Source organism: Cricetulus griseus, chromosome X (genome assembly GCF_003668045.3).
Source record: "Cricetulus griseus strain 17A/GY chromosome X, alternate assembly CriGri-PICRH-1.0, whole genome shotgun sequence".
NCBI classification, from domain to species: Eukaryota; Metazoa; Chordata; class Mammalia; order Rodentia; family Cricetidae; genus Cricetulus; species Cricetulus griseus.
The window spans coordinates 28,756,737-28,775,505 of NC_048604.1; the positions used below are offsets into that span (position 1 = coordinate 28,756,737).

The 18,769-nt window shown below is 42.5% G+C and overlaps 1 pseudogene; it reads left to right on the forward strand.

Moving 5' to 3' along the window:
• The first annotated feature begins 14,830 nt into the window (after nucleotides 1–14,830).
• Nucleotides 14,831–16,697, forward strand: LOC100764286 (annotated as a pseudogene).
• Nucleotides 16,698–18,769: the final 2,072 nt, after the last annotated feature.

Sequence of the window (18,769 nt, forward strand, 5' to 3'; positions counted from 1 at the left end):
CCACTCCTCTCTTTGAATTTCACTAAAATTAAGATCCTTTCAGGGACTAATCTGCACTGGATGCATGTCTAGTTCTATTTCTTATACTCTCTCCACTCCAGTACTTTGTGTTATCCCTGGTGTTGAATATGATAAATCTGAGGCCTATGGAAGCCTCAAAACTAAATACAGAATTCATTAACTGGCCCTATCTTCCTAGAGGATGGAGGGATGGCTCAGCTCTAAGAGCACTTTCTGCTCTTGCAGAGGACCCGAGTTCAGTTTCCACAGTCCATGGCAGGTGGCTCACAACTGCCTGTCACTCCAGTTCTAGATAAAGTGATGCCCTCTTCTGGTCTCCATGGACACCCACACTCACTTGTGCACCAACACACATACACACACACACACACACACACACACACACACAAATAAATCTTAACAAAAGAGAATATGATAATTTTAATTTGGCCTGACAAGACTTCAAGCCACAAATATTGCATTCTCCAGAATCTTTTATCCCAATTAGTTTAATACATACTCAGTCTATTTGCAATGTATTTCCACTACAGTTCAGACTACAGTGCCAAATGCTGGGTTGGTGCATAGGAAAGCCAGGTCCTGTAGGATGTCAAAACGAAAAAAAAAAAAGCTGAACTCTAGTTAATAGAGACATTGTCAGAGTTGGAGAGATGTCTCAGTGGTTAAGAACACTGGCTGTTCTTTCAGAGGACCCGGGTGCAAGCCCCAGAACCCACGTGGTAACTCAAAAGTACCTGTAACTCTAGTCCCTGGGGATCAAACACCCTCTCCAGCCTTCATAGCATTGTATGCATGTAGTGTACAGATATTCATGTAGACAAAAACACCCATACAAAGAAATAAGTAAGAAACCATTTCTGTCAATTAAAAAAAGAGCCAGCACTGCTCAGTAGAACAGTGGCTGCAAAGACTTTGGAGGAGGAGTAAAGAGAGAGCTTGAATATGACTATACAGTCAAAGACAAATTATCCAAGGCTTTCAAACTTCACGCCCCTTCCTCGGACAAAGTATTAACAGCTGCTTTTTGCCCCCATAAGATTTGATGCTTGTCTGCTCTGGTAAAATTCTATGGTCATTGACAAGTGACAATTGGGAACAGATACAGTCTTCTGGGCTGTTCTGGTGTTCTGTCCCTAATAGAGCACTTTAGAGAATTTTTGACATTACCATGTGGCATAGGCTAATTCCTCACATCTGTTCTCGAGGACCGTTTCCATATAGGTGTTTGTGTGTGTGTGTGTGTGTGTGTGTGTGTGTGTGTGTGTGTGTGTGTGTGTGCAGTGTGTGTCAGTCATCAAAGGTCAGCTGGGAACTTTCCCGATGCAGGGAGTAGCTAGATTGGCACACCAGGGGTGAGGAGTAGGGTGAGAGTAAGGTAGTGGAGCTTAAGAGTTGCTTGTATTGGAGTCACCCAGGCACTGTGGAGGATCCCTGTCCCTCAGCATTAGTCACCTCTGGTCTCACTGGACAAGTCACTTGAGCAAGGAAGTGATCAGGCAAATTGTGGTCTGAGGCTGCCCATAAATGCTTCCTAACAAAGGGTCTTTCTTGAGGTGAATGGAAGATGGAGATTTCACTTGGGACTTTGATGATCAAGGGAGGGTTTCCAGAATAAACAGGCATCAGGCCAGACCTTGAAGGGCAGTACTTCAGACTGGAATAGTTACAGCCTGACTTTGATGGTGTCAGCCTGGTTCCTGGTGTCCAATGTCCCCCCCCCCCTCCTGAACAGCTAGCCTCTGAGTAATGGCCAGTAGGCAAAGCCAGCAGGCTCACTGGCTAAGATCAGAGGGTTTCCTTGACCTAAATGGTCCAGATTACGGTCCCAGATCCCTATTTCACTGGGTTCCAGGAAAATCCCTTAGCACATCACATTCCAAAGCAGTTTCCATCTGTCGAGTACAGTTGTAAAGTAAGAAACGCCTTCATTTCGAGGGACTGAAGGCCATGGGTTGTGAGTACATAAGACTAGACCCCCAGGGGAAAAAATGAAGGCTTGGGAAATTGTGAAGTCCTTGTGGAAATTCAACCCTATTTCTACTGGCTAAAAGGCACTAATGAGTATAATACAGACAAGAGATGTTGGTTCAAACAAACAACTAATTGGAATTAAGAGAAGAAGTGTGCAGAGGTCCATAATGAATGGATATGCTAATTTGTCTTCTTTGCTAGCCCCTTGGGTTTTGGCTGTGACATAGACTAGCCTATTAGATGCCTGCTCTGTAATAGCTGCTGAACGCTGGGGCCCTTTATTGCCATGGTAACATTGATGTCTAGAGTCTAGCTGAGCCCTGGATCTCTTAATTTACTACTCAGGCGGCTACAATTCTTTGGGTTTTATTATTCGTCGTGCCCCGGGTGCCAAAGTGGCAGTGAATCATGCTTATTCATCCTCTGCACCACCCACGGTGTCTTTGAATAAGTCAGGGTGTCTCTTACTGTGTGTGATGAGCAGGTTATTAAGTTAGAGCTTATTTCTGCCTTAGCCAGGCTGGTACCTCTCAGAAACCCAATGTGCCTCTGTAACTGCTTACTTACCTGCTGCCTCAAATGGCCTCTGGCAAGCAGAATGATGGCACTGCAGTGGACCCATAGTGGCCCAGCCTCCCAGCAACTTTCGCTCGCCTGATGAGCAAGGTGGAGTGGTGCAATACAGGGAGGGCAGCACTGACTGTGAAAATGAACCTCAGGAACACACAGGGAAGAAATCATTTCTGAGGCCCTGCTGGGAACCAATACCAGAAGTTTAAGTTTCTATGTGGGAAAGCACATCCCTTGTTCTGAGCTACTCCAAAGGAAGGCATTAGCCTGTAAAGGCAAAAGGGCTGCAGGGGTAACCGATTTTATTTTTGGAAGACTTTCGTTAAACAAATCTAGGTTCCCTCTGCAGATTAGTAAGCAACTTGTCACTGGAGCTTTGTCACTCAAACTTTGGTGTGGTAGGACATAGGTGTCCTAAGCACTCACTGCCGGGGCTGAGGAGTAGGAAGCAGGGCTTTGCTGCATGACCTCTTAGTACTTGAAATGTGCTGTGTCTATGTCTGATGCTGGCTGCTTGATTGGGACATATGCTAAACTTGGGTGATACTTAATATACACACACACACGCATTTTATTCGTGAGTACATATGATAAAATTGGGATGAGATTCTATATGTGTGTGTCTGGGTCTGTGTCCAGCAGTAAGTGAGACTTTGCAACAGGTGCAGACATGCTTTCCTGACACCTCTATCACTAAGAAATGGGTGGCTTCAAGTTAAATGTTCCATGAAGCCCCACATTCCAAATGGCTATTTTGGCAGAAAAGAGTCTTTGGATTGTTGGTGTAGATGTATGTGTTTGTGTGTGCGTGTTTCTGTGTGTGCTTCTGTGTGTATCTGTGTTGCTGTATATTTGTGTGTGCACGTGTGCTTGTGTGTCTGTATACATTTGTGTGTATATGTGCATGTGTTGGTGTCGATGTGTGTTTGTGTGCATTCTTGTGTTTATGTGCTTGTGTTGGTGCTTACTTGTGTGTATATGTGTGTGAGTTGGTATGTATTTGTGTTTATGTGTGTGTTGGTGTATATGTATGTTAGTATCTTTGTGTGCACATATGGATGCATGTGTGTATGTATATGTGTTGTGTGTATTTCACTGCAGCATTTTCTCTTTGCATTCCCAAGCAAAAATTGGTAGGCTAAGAAGGAAAGCATAGGCTACAGTCATTTGGCACACAAGGCTTCTTTCCTGTCTGCAGAGGATGGAGAGTGTGGGGGTGAGTGTGAGAGATCTCCTTGAAGTGGCTATCTCTTAAGAGGAAAATTTTCCCTGCAACAGGCAGGAGAGAGAGAGTTGTGAGCCTAAGGAAAGCCAATCAAACATGCCAAACATAGAAGGGGTGGTTAGATAATATTGGGCTTTCCCATGAAATCCTACAAACCTGTTTATGATCAAGCAGCTGCATTTCATCACACCGAGGGCAGTGACATTCATCCAATATGAACTCACTCTAGATTCAGCAAGCAGCAGTCAGAAATCACAGGGGCTCTCAGCAGCCTCTTAAATCAAAGTCAAACACACAAGCAGGATCTAAAGGTCTCCGCATCAGCATCGGTGTTCAGTTATTCATTTGCTGTAAGACCATAGGAATGCCAATTGATGTCTCAATGGCCTCATCTGCCAAGCCCCCCCTTGAAACTTCAGTGGCCCTGCTCCTTCACTCTCAGGAATGCTGAGAATCTGGAACTCTTTAAAAGAAATTGCGAAGAGTTTACTCAAGTCAGGTGCAATTATTTATTAATGAGTATACTGTACTGTATAGATTCTAGAATTAAAACTGGGTTTCAATCTACTATTCACTTTTATTTTTGCAGTGCTGGGCATCAAATCCAGGGCATTATGTATGCTATAAAGTGCTCTACCTCTAAGCTAGATTTTCAAACCTTTTGGAGTGGGGCTGGCTTGCTAGATAGCTGAGGGTAGCCTGCATGATCTCCCTGCCTCTGTCTCTTGAGTGCTAAGATTATTTTGGCAAGTGCCACTATGCATGAACAGTTTCTTCCATCTCTCTCTTACTCCTTCCCCCCATCTGTTCTCTCTCTTCCCCTCCCTGTGGTGTGTGTGTGTGTGTGTGTGTGTGTGTGTGTGTGTGTGTGTGCTCGCGCGCGCGTGCATGTGTGTCCAAGAGAGGGGGGGGAGGAGGGAGCAGGAGGGAGAGAGGGGGTGTTGTATTTACCCAAGATGCTGTCCACCTATTTGCCTTGAGGCAGCATTTCTCACTGAGTTGGAGGTTTGCCATTTTGGCTAGGCTGTCCGGCCAGTGAGCTCATGGGATCCACCTGTCTTTACTCCTCAAAGCTGGAGTTACAGGCACGAACGGCCATGCCCAGATTTTCAAGTGGGTGCTGGGGATTTGAACTTAGGTTCTCATGCTTGCAAGGCAAACACTGTTACTCACTGTGCCACCCCAGCCTCATTTCTGCTCATAACAACTCTGTGAACTTCACCTTCCTGACCCTCAGTTTTCCTAGGTGTGCAAGCATTAGATTGATATAAGGATAAATAATTTAACTTAAACGAAGCGCCTGGCTTGGTTCACATTCTATCTTTTATTTGGGACAGATCTTATTATGTAGCTCTGGCTGGCCTGGCAAGCTCTTCATGGACCAGGCTGGCTACAAACTCATAGAGATCTGCCTGCCTCTGCCTTTTAAGTGCTGGAACTTCCAGTGGATGCCATAATATCACATCTTATGTGGCTGCTGTTGGTAAGTGCCTCAAAGAGCATGTGACTTCTTAGGGCTCTTTTCTGTTTTTTTTTACCAATATAGCAATTGAATCTACAGATTCTAAAACTACTGGTGAAGTTTTTTCAGGGCAAACCTGGTAGTCATTTCAGTCTCTAAATATTACTCCCAAGATTACTTATAATTTTCAAAGAAAATGCACCACTACAACGAAGAATTTCAGAAAACATACATCTTAGCCACATGATCGAATTTCCCACAGCTAACAGGGTTGTTGTTAATGACAATGAGCCTCTAACTGATGTAGCTGTGTCCTAGTTAGGGTTACTATTGCTGTGTGATGAAACACCACAACCAAAAGCAAGTTGGGGAGGAAAGGGTTTATTTGGCTTATGCTTCCACATCAGTATTCATTACTGAAGGAAACCAGGACAGGAACTCAAACAGGACAGGAATCTGAAGGCAGGAGCTGATGCAGAGGCCATGGAGAGAAGAGTACTGCTTACTGGCTTGCTACCCCTGGCTTGTTCAGCCTGCTTTTTTATAGGTCCCAGGACCACCAGCTCAGGGACGGAACCACCCACAACTGGCTGTGCCCTCCCTCATCAATCATCAATTAAAAACAATGTCTTACAGCCAATCTTACGGAGGCATTTTATCAGTTGAACCTCCCTCCTTTTAGATGACTCTAGCCTGTGTTAAGTTAACATCAAACTAACCAGCAGAAGTGGGATATGAAATAGTAATTCTGTGGGATACTTGCCCCAAATATTTCATCCAAATGTCATCATGAGAAAAACAACCGAAAAATGCAGATGATTCATGAGACACTTTTTCTGCATTCTCCAAAATTATCAGTATTAATAAAAGGCAAAAAACAGAAATAGTCTTCCAGAACCTAAATTAAAGAAGACTTAAAAAGACAAAAATGAAAGCCGTAATTGTTGATTTAATCCTGTCGATACAAACCACTAGGATGTTTGGGGGCAATTTTAGAACATTGATGGATTCAATGTTATTCTATTCTATTAAAATAGTTATCCCATTTGGATATGACAATGCTATATGACTATGCAAGAGAAGGAGAGGATCCTCTTATTCTCTGACGATATTAGGAATATTTAATTGTGAAGTGGTATCATTGCAATTTCATTTCTAACACTGCAGCCAAATACATGCATGTGTGTATTGCCTATATATGTTAATAAGAGAATGCATACATGCAAATATCAGATGTTATCAATTTACACATAAAGGGTATGTTGGTTTTTATCAAAGTTATTTTCAGTTTGTAACATTTTTCCAAGCAAAAATTTGGGACTAAATATTAACTTCTCCTTCATTTAATATGCACCTTCTCATATCTCAGTAGGTACCTATATCCCACTTTATATACCCCTAGTATCCTTCATCTCTCTTAACTGAAGAATATTGGAATTAAGGAGACATGAAATCAAGAAATGCTTCATAAATGCAGGTATATCTTATCTTAGCCTCTAGGGGTGGAACAAGCTTTTTTCCACTGAGAATAAAATGGGGAGAAAAAACTTTCTAGAGATAGGTAATAACTCAAATGAAGAGTGAGTTCCAGGACAGCCAGGGATATTATACAGAGAAAACCTGTCTTGGGAAAACAACAACAAAACAACAACAACGAAAGGCGAAAGCAAATGTAATAAACACCAGCATGCCCTTTGTCTATGAATTGTTAACATTTGCATATATGATTTCTGTTACAGACACATATTGGAAATATACACACATATACATTTGGCCATAGATTTTTGACTGTGTCAGAAATGACCACACAATTTGTTAACAGATAAAGATGCACAGAAGACCCAACCCAATTGGACAGATAGTAAGCTGAGAGAATCAGAGTAACACCCTGTGGAATTATTTCTATCTATTGTGAGTTTTTCCAGTCAGGAGTGAGAATAGAAAAAGGGGAGCAGGGATAGTACATGTGGAAAAAAGAGGGGCTGGAAATGTATCTCAGTTGCCTGACACCCACATATGTGAAAAACAGCATAATGCTGCCTAGAGATAGTTTGGGATCTCTGCTGGTTTCCCGATGAGGGTATTAAATTAATGTACCCTTGATGAAGTTACCAGTTCTTAAAGAATTCATGGTTCCCTTTTGTTTTTGTTCTTTCTGTTCTCTCTCTCTCTCTCTCTCTCTCTCTCTCTCTCTCTCTCTCTCTCTCTCTCTCTCTCTGTGTGTGTGTGTGTGTGTGTGTGTGTGTGTCTGTGTGTCTGTGTGTCTGTGTGTCTGTGTGTGTGTATTGGGAACCAAACCCAGGGACTTGTGCTTGCTAGGTAAGCACTCTACCACTGAGCTGAATTCCCTTACAGAATTCCAATTTCTCAGATAAAAGGGTATTTCCATGTCATGCTGCTACCCACCAGAGGATTTGCCAGGCCAGAAATGAACTATTTTCTTTTCTCTTGCATCTTCAAGTGAACACACAAGTCAAGAAAAGGAGCCTGGCCTGAATATCGGGGAACTCTTGCTCCCTAGACTGATAGCTGGGATACCAGCATGGGACTGATCCAGACCCCAGGAACGTGGGTTTCTGTGAGGACACCTCAGAAATCTATGGGACCTCCTGTAGTAGATCAGTACTTATCCCTAGCATAGGTGTGGACTTTGGGAGCCCATTCCATATAGAGGAATACTCCCTGAGCCAAGACACACAGGGGTGGGCCTAGGCCCTATCCCAAAGGATACAATAGACTCTGATGACACCCTATGGAAGGCCTCACCATCCAGGGGGAGCAGAAAGGATATGTGATAGGCAGGGTTTTAGTTGGGGGGTGGCAGTAGGGGAAGACGGGAGGGAGAAGGGAACTGGGATTCTCATGTAAAACAATCTTGTTCCTAATTCAAATAAAAAAAGTTGGAAAAAATCCTGGCAGGAGAAACTAGTCAACAAGGAGAACCCTAAGAAAAAACAATCAGGCTGAGAAAGTCCCAGGCAGAAAGCCAGTAGACAGCACAGCAGTACTCCTTTGTGGTCTATCAGCTCCTGTCTCCAGGTTTCTACACAGTTTGAGTTCTTGTACTGGCTTCCCTCAATGGACTGTGACTTAGGATATGTAAGCCAAAAATACTCTTTCCTTCCCCCCCAAAAAAAAGAAAAGGAGCCTGGATGGCTCAACACCCTCCTTACCGTGAAGATCAGCGGTTCTCAAACTATGGGTTATGACCCTTTTGGAGGTCAAATGACCCTTTCACTGGGGTCGCATACCAGACATCCTACATATCAGATATTTACATTATGATTCATAACAGTAGCAAAATCACAGTTATAAAGAAGCAACGAAATAATTTCATGGTTGGGGGGGTCACCACAATATGAGGAAGTGTTTTAAAGGCTTACAGAATTAGGAAGGTTGAGAACAACTGGTGTAGATGCTTGTAACCCAAGGACCTACCTTTCATGCTTGGTTTAAAGTGGAGGAAACCTTATTCCCTTTCTGAACTTAGTTTTTCCCACCATCTCTGACTTCAACCTCTAGAGCCCAGAATAGAGAATCTATTCCTCCAATGACCCAATCGTCCTCTTTGTATGCGGTGGCAGTAGCTGCTGGAGGAGCTAAGGGAGAAAATAGGGAAGGCCAGAGGAACTTCTCTAATCCCCACATCTTTGCAGTACACCAGTGCTCAAACAACCCAAATGCTCTTTCTGGAAGGAAGCATGGCACAGCATAGAACTGATTTGTCTTGCTCTTTGCCCCTGACTTTCTGTCTTCTGGACAGCATGGCCAGGATCTGTCAGAATCAAAGAGTCTTTGTCCTGAGGCTCTTATCCCCCTCTACCTCCTTAGAACTCCCCTCTGAACTTGCCAAAACCCAGGTTAGGGAAAGGAATCCTAGCACAGGGCTGCTGTGATTGCAGAGTAATGTTGGCCCAGTCACTTAATCTCTTCAGGCCTCAGTGTCCTCAGAGGGCTGTTGTGAGGGTGGCATGCAATCATTTTGATGAAAATCCTAAACAAATCATCAGGCCTTCTGGTGAAACAGTCCTTTGGGAACATGACAAATGAAAATGGCCTCATTTCTCCATGGCCTCCTGTTTCCTCTCTTTCCAGCCCGAGGATGGCAGCTGCTTCTGCAGCTCTAGTGAACAAAGAGAATGGATTGTCTGCCACCTCAGCGTCACTGGACATAAAAAGAGTTTGGAAACAATGAGAGGAAAAGACCTAAATGAACAATAGGAATGCTTGGGACACCTGAGGTTAGAAATAGCTACCGAAATTACTTTACCCGACTGATTTAAGGGCTAGAAATCAGTGGGGACATGGAATCTTGGGTTCCTACCACTCAGGTGACTCAGAACAGATGAACAAAGCCTACTGTTTTCAGTGTAGGTTGAGCCAGCATTCCTCAAACAGCTAAAACTATCTGTTTCTTTATGGTTTAAGGTGTTCCAGTTGAATCCTCTGGGGATTCTTTCCATTCATGTAACTTTACCTGTTAAAATCCTGACTCTTGAGAGATCCATAGTCCAAGGAAGGAGCATGATTAAGAAAACAGGAAAAGTATTCACACTAACCTAGAAATACTGGAGGAGAGCTAATCAGATACTTTAAACTTGCTCTCTTTGCTCTCAATGGGTCACCCATTCCCCAAACTTGAAAACAGATCAGGTCTAGTGGCTCATAGGAAAAGCTCAGGGTAGAATGTCATGCAATGCAACACAGATAACTCCAGAAGCAACACCACCCTGGGAAAAGTGTGTCAATCCCGGAGCTAAAGAGCTCCGGGTGCAATTGTTCTATATTTCACCTGGGGCCAAGAAGAGCTGGGAAGACATTGAGATTTTTTTAAAGACTTGCAAAGTAACAAAGGTAATTTATCACATTTCCTAGATGCTGGCAAAAGACATGAAACTCCTGACTTAATATCCTGAGAGATAAGAGACTCTTTCTCACAGCACAGCACTGGCCAGAATATAATCATTTTCTTAGATTAATATCTCTTCCCCCTAAGTTCTGGGACAGGACATTGACTTTTTTTTTGTACTTGTTGTTAGTTGTTTTGTTTTTTGAAACAGGATTTATCTGTGTAGCCATAGCTGTCCTGGAACTCAAAGATCTGTCTGCCTCTGCCTCCTGAGGGCTAGGGTTAAAGTCGTGTGCCACAATAGCCGGGCTTGAACACAGTGGATGTTGTGTTAAAAAAAATAGCACTGAGCTTAATATATGGAAATCTTTCGGGAGGGCCAGTAACTTTGGCTTGTTCCAGAGATAAAGAAGCTTATTGTCTAAAGTTATTCACATAGACCTGACAAGGTGGACTGGAACAATGTCAACCAGTATGCCTTCTCAGAGGAAGTTCAGAAACACAAAACCAGTGGAAGAAGTTTCACACGAGACTCATCATGAACAAGTTAGTTAATCTCTTGAGTCTCAATTCTTCTTCGTCTCTCAAGCGAGTATCATAATAGTAGTCATCTCTGGAATTAAGAAGATGAATTCATACAAGGTAAAGTACCAGGCACTCGGAGGATGCTCACCAATTGTTTTTATTCCTGCCCTCACTTTCTCACTACAATTGACTACAAGGTTGTATTAGTTCATATTTCCCATTCTGTTCTTGTAGTCATTCTCTGCCTCCCAACAAAGACCTCAGTTTATTATTCACCGTCTTTCTTCACTCATTTGCTACTTTTCATCTACACCCTCTCGGGCTGTAAGTTCAGTTTAATTAAGCTGTTAAGTAATGAACCCGTCCATCCATAAACTAAATGGTTACTATAACACGCTATGTCAGAGAGTGGTACTGGATGAAGAGAATGAAAAAGACATGATCACCACTCCCATGGTATTTGCTCTTCAGTTTGGAGGGCAAATAAATAAGTCACATGAAATTACCATTCGCCAGGAAAGCAGAACATTTGGAGTAGAGGAGTGCTCTTCTTTTCCTAATTAGATGTGTGCTGCCTCACCAAGCAGAAGGTACTGGCCATATAGGGCCACATCTCTCACCACTTTTCCTTGATGGAGGCAAACCACTCCTGGGCCTTAACTGGATGAAAGGTCAGTCTAAACTTGTAGAGCGGCTGAGATGTAGCACACTGTCCAAGGAGCGGAGTCCTATTTCTTCTTAACACAGGCAGCGACACTGCTGATAGAAATGAAGGTCAAGGAAATAAGGCTTCTGGAATCTGCTAACGTGTTTAAGAAGAGATCCAAGTAGGCTTTAGAAGAGCCATTCTTTCTCTTTTTCTTTTTCTTTCTTTCTTTCTCCCTTCCTTCATTACTTCCCTTGACAGGATCTCACCATGTAGCTCAGGCTGGCCTCAAATGTGTAAATTCTCCTGCACTGCCTTAACCTTCCAAGTGCTAGGATTTCAGGCCTGTGTTTCACGCCTGGCTTAGCAGGCAGAGAAAACAACAACTTATATTTTGCTTTTATTCTTTTTTGGGTTTTTTTGAGACAGGGTTTCTCTGTGTAGCTTTGGAGCCTATCCTGGCACTCACTTTGTAGACTAGGCTGGCCTTGAACTCACAGAGATCCGCCTGCCTCTGCCTCCCGAGTGCTGGGATTAAAGATGGGCACCACCAATGTCTGGCCAACTTTTATTCTTAAGGAACATATACAGTGCCGTCATTTTTTTTTAAAGATAGATTTTATGTCGCCCAGGCTGGTCTTGAACTCATAATCCTTTTCCTCAGCCTTTCATGTGCTTTACAGGCACATGCTACCATGTCAGGCTAGTATGTTCATGTTTCACAGTTTATCAGCCACACATAACCTCCTCTCATAAAAACTCAGCCTGGCTCCTGATAGAAAGGACCACACACTATGGATGGCTAGGATAGTCACCAGCTTGTTACCATCATTTCACCCCAGAGAATTTTCTCTCTCCAGGAAGAGTTTAAGAACGTTGAAGGCAAGAAGTATACCTTATAAATCCTTTCTAACCCCTGCTCCTCCCATTCCCAGGCAAGCCTGTATCTACTCAATGATAAAAGACAACCGGTCCCTAAAAAAAACAATCTGGCTAAAAAAAGGAATGATGCTGTGGAATGGCATGGTGTTTACAAGCAGAATCGTGGGCATTTTATTTATAAAAATTCCCAGACTTCTTTGCTCAGTCCCTCCTTATGGTATCAACAGAAACACTTTCCCCCAAGTAATTTGTGAGCCCAGACAGATTGGTTTCCCTGTTTTCACAGATAGAAAGTCAAGTGTTAAATTGGGCCAATCACATGCTAGTACAGTACTGCTAGGAATAGTAGCAAAGAAACAGTATCCCAAACTCTCGCTTTAATCATTAGCCTGTCTTCTTTCTTGGTCTAATCCCTTTGATCCTGAGTCAGGAAACGTTCCAAGTGTGATGTCAAAACTTCTTCCACCCTTCATCCTGGGAGATGAGTAGGAGGCAGGTGCCGATTGACTTCTAGCAAGGGGTGGGAGAGGGCCAGTGACCTTCCAACTATTGTAACTTTGGGGTCAAAAGAAGAAGTTGACTCTTCAGCAAGATCGGGATCTGAAGGAGCCTTCAAATAGGGTGGCAAAGGGACCTTTACAGGTAGAGAAAAGGAAGAAAGCTATGACAACTGTAAAAATTAGCCAGCTTACCTAATCTTATTATTCAATTTATTGGGATTGGAACTAAGAGCATTTGGGAAGTCAATACTTCCTAACTTGATTCCAGATAAGGATAGTATAATGGAGAAAGACAGAGACTTGGAAAATACATTGAATTTCGACGGAGACATCTCAGTATACACAGCTAGGTCCAAATTTAACTACCAACATCTACCAAAAATAAAAGAACCTGGCCAGGCATGGCACAGTCCTTTAATCTTTCAGCCTTTGGAAGGTAAAGACAGGCAGAGCTCTATGAGTTCAAGGCCAACCTGGTGTAAATAGCAAGTTCCAGGCAGCCAGGGCTACAAATGGAGACCCTGTCTCAAAAAATAAAAATAAAAGAACCTTAGAACACTATAACTACAATAAATTCTCAGGCATTTTTCCATTTAAAAATGTGAAGGAGACATACATAACAATTTTTTTTTTACAGTGCTGGGGATGGAAATCAGGCTCACACACATATGCCAAAGTTCTGCTACTGAGTTGCACCTCCAGTCTTGATAACAATACATTTTAACTGGCTTTATTTAGAGCAGTTTTAGGTCACAGCAAAATGGAGCATAAAGATGACTCTTAAACGTTCCCTGCTTCCTTCCATCTCTCCCCCCACTACCAATATCCTCCATCAGGGCAGTACACTTCATCCAACTGATGAGTCCACAGAGTTATCACCCAAATCCATAGTTTACATTAGGATTTACTCTGCATGGCAAGTGCATAATGACCTATGTCCATTATTTCAGCATCATTCACAATAGTTTCACAGTTCTCCAAATCCTCTGTATTCTATGGTTCATTCATTCTTTTTACTAACACTTGGCAAACACTGACTTTTTTTTTCAAGACAGGGTTTCTCTGTGTAACCCTGGCTGTCCTAGAACTCACTCTGTAGACCAGGCTGGCCTCAAACTCAGAGAGATCCACCTATTTTTGCCTCCCGAGTGCTAGGATTAAAGGCATGCACCATGGTCTCCCAGATCCACTGACATTTTTATAGTATCTAGTTTTACCTTTTCTACAGTGTTATATAACTGAAACAATACAGTATGTAACCTCTTCATATTGTCCAAAAAGATAGATATTCATTAGTATAACATTTTTATCCACAGTCATAGGAGATATTGTTCAATATAGGAATATCATCTATATCTCCCTGTAAACAATTTAGTATATACCTGAAAGTTGATAGGATGAATATGCTAAGACTATAGCAACACTAAGGAAATAAAAGTATAAATACATTTTAAAAATTAAAATGTTGCATTTAAAAATCTACCTAATATAAAAATATCAGTAAAGGAATAATACAGGAACAAGGGAAACAGACACGACACATATAGAAAACAAGAAGCAGATGGGCATAAATCCAACTATACCAGTAATGATATTGAAGCTGGGTGTGGTAGCACATGCCTGGAATCCCAGCACTTGGGAGGCTAAAGTAGGACAGCTTGGACCTCAGGCTTATCTCCAAAACGATGACATAGATGGTATTAAATAAGTTGTCTAACGGGCAGAGGTTTCAAGAATAGATTAAAAGACACATCCAATATATGTTACTTTAAAAACATATTTTTAGATTCAAAAATATAAGATATATTGAAAGTAAAAGAAAGGGGAAGATATCCAAAAGCAAACACAAGAAAGCTGGGCAAACATGGGAATAGGAAAGGGACATGCTGGGAAGAAGAAGGGGCCCAAGAGGGGTGGGGGTGGGATAAAAGGGTGGAGGAAGGATGTTTGTGAGCAGGGTGCATTATATACATGTCAAAAATTAGGAAAGAATAAATAAAATATTTCAAATAAAGAAAGCAGAGCAAGGTAGTTTTAAGAAAAAAAAATACTGCAACATAAAAGACACATTTTGTGATAAGAAAAGTTCAACCCCACTCTAGTATATGGAAAGCAAATTGAAAGTTCAGGTTCCTAGCCCTCCTCAGCCCCAAACAGCAGTCCAGAAGAAGCAGGCCCAATGGCTGCCTGTGGACCCCTCTCTTCTATGCTGTTGCTGTGGGACAATGGCTCAAGGGCACAAGAGCAGAGGGTGGCAGTTGGCAAGAAACCTAATGTGGTGCTGGTTGCCAGTGACCTCTTTGGTGGAATGTTCACATTCCAACCAGGGAGTCAAGTAGTAAAACTGGCCTTCATCAACTTCATGAAAATGCACAGCGCCTCCTTTCTGAATGCCTAGCAAACTCCTGTCTTGTGTCCGTCACATGCAGCAGCATGGAACGGGCTCTTCAGAGTCATCATCCAAATTATACGTCATGGATGGATGGCACAGAGAAGCATGAGTATCAGACAAGCACATTTGGGAAACTAGACTATCCTTTAGGCAATCACTCCATCAGTGATTGTGTGGGAAGCATGGACAAAAGGCTTTGCAGTCTTACTCCAACCAGAAGGCAGGCATATGGTTAATCTTATCTCCAATAAGTCTATGGCAGTAGAACCAGTATTCATCCCTAGTGCATGAATGGGCTATGGGAGCCCATTCCCTATGGAGGGTTACTCTCTCAGCCTAGATCCACGGGGGTGGGGGGTTCAGGGTGGGGGGGCGTGCTCGGTCCTGCACCAAATGATGTGATAGACTTTGATGATTCCCCATGGGAGGCCTCACCCTCTCTGAGGAGTGGATGGGGGTTGGTGGGAGGATGGGAGGACCGGAGGGAGAGGGATCTGGTATGTAAAATGGGACTGTTTTTAAAATAAAAAAGAAACTAAAGAAAAAAACAACATAAAAAATAAAAGGGAGTGATGGACGGGAACTGGCAGAATACTTACAAAGTGGTCGATTGTCTAAGACAGGATGCAATTAACTACATTAAACCATTTGTCCTTTACATGGGGTTGAATTTACCACACCTTACCCTTCACCATCTTCAGGAGAAAACTTTGGCTTTTCAACATTTCACATAACCTCTTTCTTGGCTTGAAAAAGTAGCTTGTGGTGTCATTAAAATCCCAAAGTGGTTGCTTTTGTCAGAAATGCACCCTGTGGATTATTATTCTTCCTAGACAAAAAGCTTCACTGGGAAGTTTACCGGAAAGGAAATTAAGAACATTAGAGTTTTTGACGCTGTGCATGCTGAGAAAGATGCCAGAGTAGCTGAGATCCTTTTGGCTCTTCACAACTTTTCTTCTTCAGGAAAACTATTGCTATGTGTACGGAGATAGCCAAGGAACACCTGGAAGTTTTAGAAAATGAATACATATGAAGCTTGTGGCCATGTTCCACTTTTGATGATGGGACCAGGAAGTAAGGGCAACTTCCAAATACCAAATATGGTTTCTTTGGGGGATATTTACCCTACCGTGTTTGTTTCCTATTCTTACTGGGAATCCTCTGGCTCAGGCCAGGAGCGGATCCCTTTTGTTGCCGCTGTCATTAGAACCATCTACAAATGATTCTAATACCTTTGTGTCTGCCTTGGATTCTGTGTGAATTGCATGGATTCAATGCAAACGCTTCTCCCCACATGTTGGGAACCAGCAGTGGAAGCACACAGTGATGGTGCTTCGGTGGGACCTCAACGTCTTCATCTTTCCTTGTCTCTGCTTCAAGTAACAAATACTGCTACAGAATCTCCAGAAATTACTTATTCTGTGGACCAGAAGCTTAATTCTATTATAAACTACCCTGAGGTGTCCACCAAAACAATAGAGAACAGTTATGATGTGGAAACAAAGCATAGCACAAAGTTATTCAAACGTTATGCCATGTTAGGTGGCATCAATAGTGGCCAAAAGGACCAAAGAAGTATGAAAACACAGTCTACCAGTGGCTGAAAAGTCACTCTTTTCCAGTAGCAGAGGGCAATCATAAACAGGGCTCTTGAGGTATGTATAAATATGCTTATGCATATTAAAGAGAAACAGCAGTCATAATTGTTCATTTTACTTACTTTTAAAAATATATACTATAAACTTCATTTGATGGCTCAGTTGGTAGAGAAGCGGGACTGTAGGTGGAGATAGTATAATATTTATTATATCTTAAGACCAATGATTACAGAACTACATATTTTCAAAATGATTACTACTAAGACTTCATTGTTACAGATCTCTGACAGCTTAATAGTGGAAGTTTCTCTGGATAATACAGAATGTGAAGTATTTTAATAACTGTTGGTTATTATTTCTGAATCATGATGTTTCATGACTTACTTGTATTTGATGAGACTATTTGGATGTATTAATATATTAGAACTATTTAGTGGGACATAAACCCTGGATGTCGCTTATTTCATGACTCCTTTTTCTTTCTTTCTTTCTTTTTTAATAAATGGCATCTTCAGAAGGGACAGCTTCAAAGGGCACAAAGAGGAAGCAAAGTCTCCTTCCTTTTCCACTCAGGCCCTCTTCCAAAAGACAACTACTTAAACCACCTTGTTTGCATTTGTTTTGTGGACAAGCTAAACCTTTGTTACCAAATGGACACATTCTTTACACATACATGCAAGCACACGCACAATTGGTAATAGGATATATTGTTTCTTCTTGCACATTGCATTCTGGTTTATTTATTTATTTCCAATTAGCAGTAGATACTGACAAGTGAAATTGCTGACTCAAGAATATCAATACAATTTCTCTAGATTTTGTCATTACTTCTAAAGAAGTTTGGATAGTTGGGTTCTTGCCAGCCTGATAGCAAATATTTTACTTTTACAATACATTTTATTCGAATTAGAAACAATCTTATTTTACATAACAATCCCAGTTCCCTCTCCCTCCCATCCTTCCATGCCCCCCATGGAGCCCCCCAGTCCTATCCCCCATCCATCCCCAGGGACGGTGAGGCCTTCAATGAGGGAATCATCAAAAATCTGTCAAGTCATTTGGGGCAGGGCCTAGGCCCTCCCCCATGTATCTAGGCTAAGAGAGTATCCCTCCATGGAGAATGGGCTCCCGAAGTCCATTTGTGCACTCCACTGCCAGGGGCTCCATAGACTACCCAGACCTTCTAGCTGACACCCACGTTCAGGGAGACTGGTTTGGTCCTCTGTTGGTTCCCTAGTTCTCAGACTGGGGTCCATGAGTTCCTACTTGCTCAGGTCAGGTATTTCTGTGGGATTTCTCAGCATGGTTTTGACCCTTTTGTTTATCACTCCTTCCTCTCTACAGCTGGATTCCAGGACTTCGTCTTAGTGTTAAGCTGTGGATCTCTGCTTCTGCTTCTGCTTCTGCTTCTGCTTCTGCTTCCATCAGCTGCTGGATGAAGGCTCTAGGATGGCAATTGAGGTAGTCATCAATCGCATTATAGGGGGAGGGCATTTAAGGTAGCCTCTTTGCTATTGCTTAGATTCCTAATTGGGGTCAACCTTGTGGATCTCAGTACAATTTCCTAGTGCCAGATTTCTCTTTAAACCTATAGTGGCTCCCTCTATTGATGTGTCTTTTTTCTTGCTCTCCTCTATTCCTCTCCCCACTCAATCTTCCTGATCCCTCATGTTCTCCCCACTCCTCCCCTTCTCTTTCTCCTACCTTCCTCCCATCCCATGCTCCTAATTTGTTCAGGAGATCTTGTCCCTTTCCCCTACTTGGGAGAGAGGGACCATGTATGTCTATGATACCTTGCTTGCTTGTTTCCTTGCTTCTTTGGAGGTGTGGATTATAGGCTGGTAATCCTTTACTCTATGTCTAATATCCATATGTGAGTGAGTACATACCATATTTGTCTTTCTGTGTCTGGGTTACCTCACTTAGGATGGTTTCTTCTAGTTCCATCCATTTGCCCGAGGATTTCAAGATTCCATTGTGCCCACCCCCACCGCTGAGTAGTACTCCACTGTGTAAATGTACCACATTTTCTCTATCCATTCTTCAGTTGAGAGGCATCTAGGCTGCTTCCATTTTCTGGCTATTACAAACAATGCTGCTATGAACATGGTTGAACAGATGTCCTTGT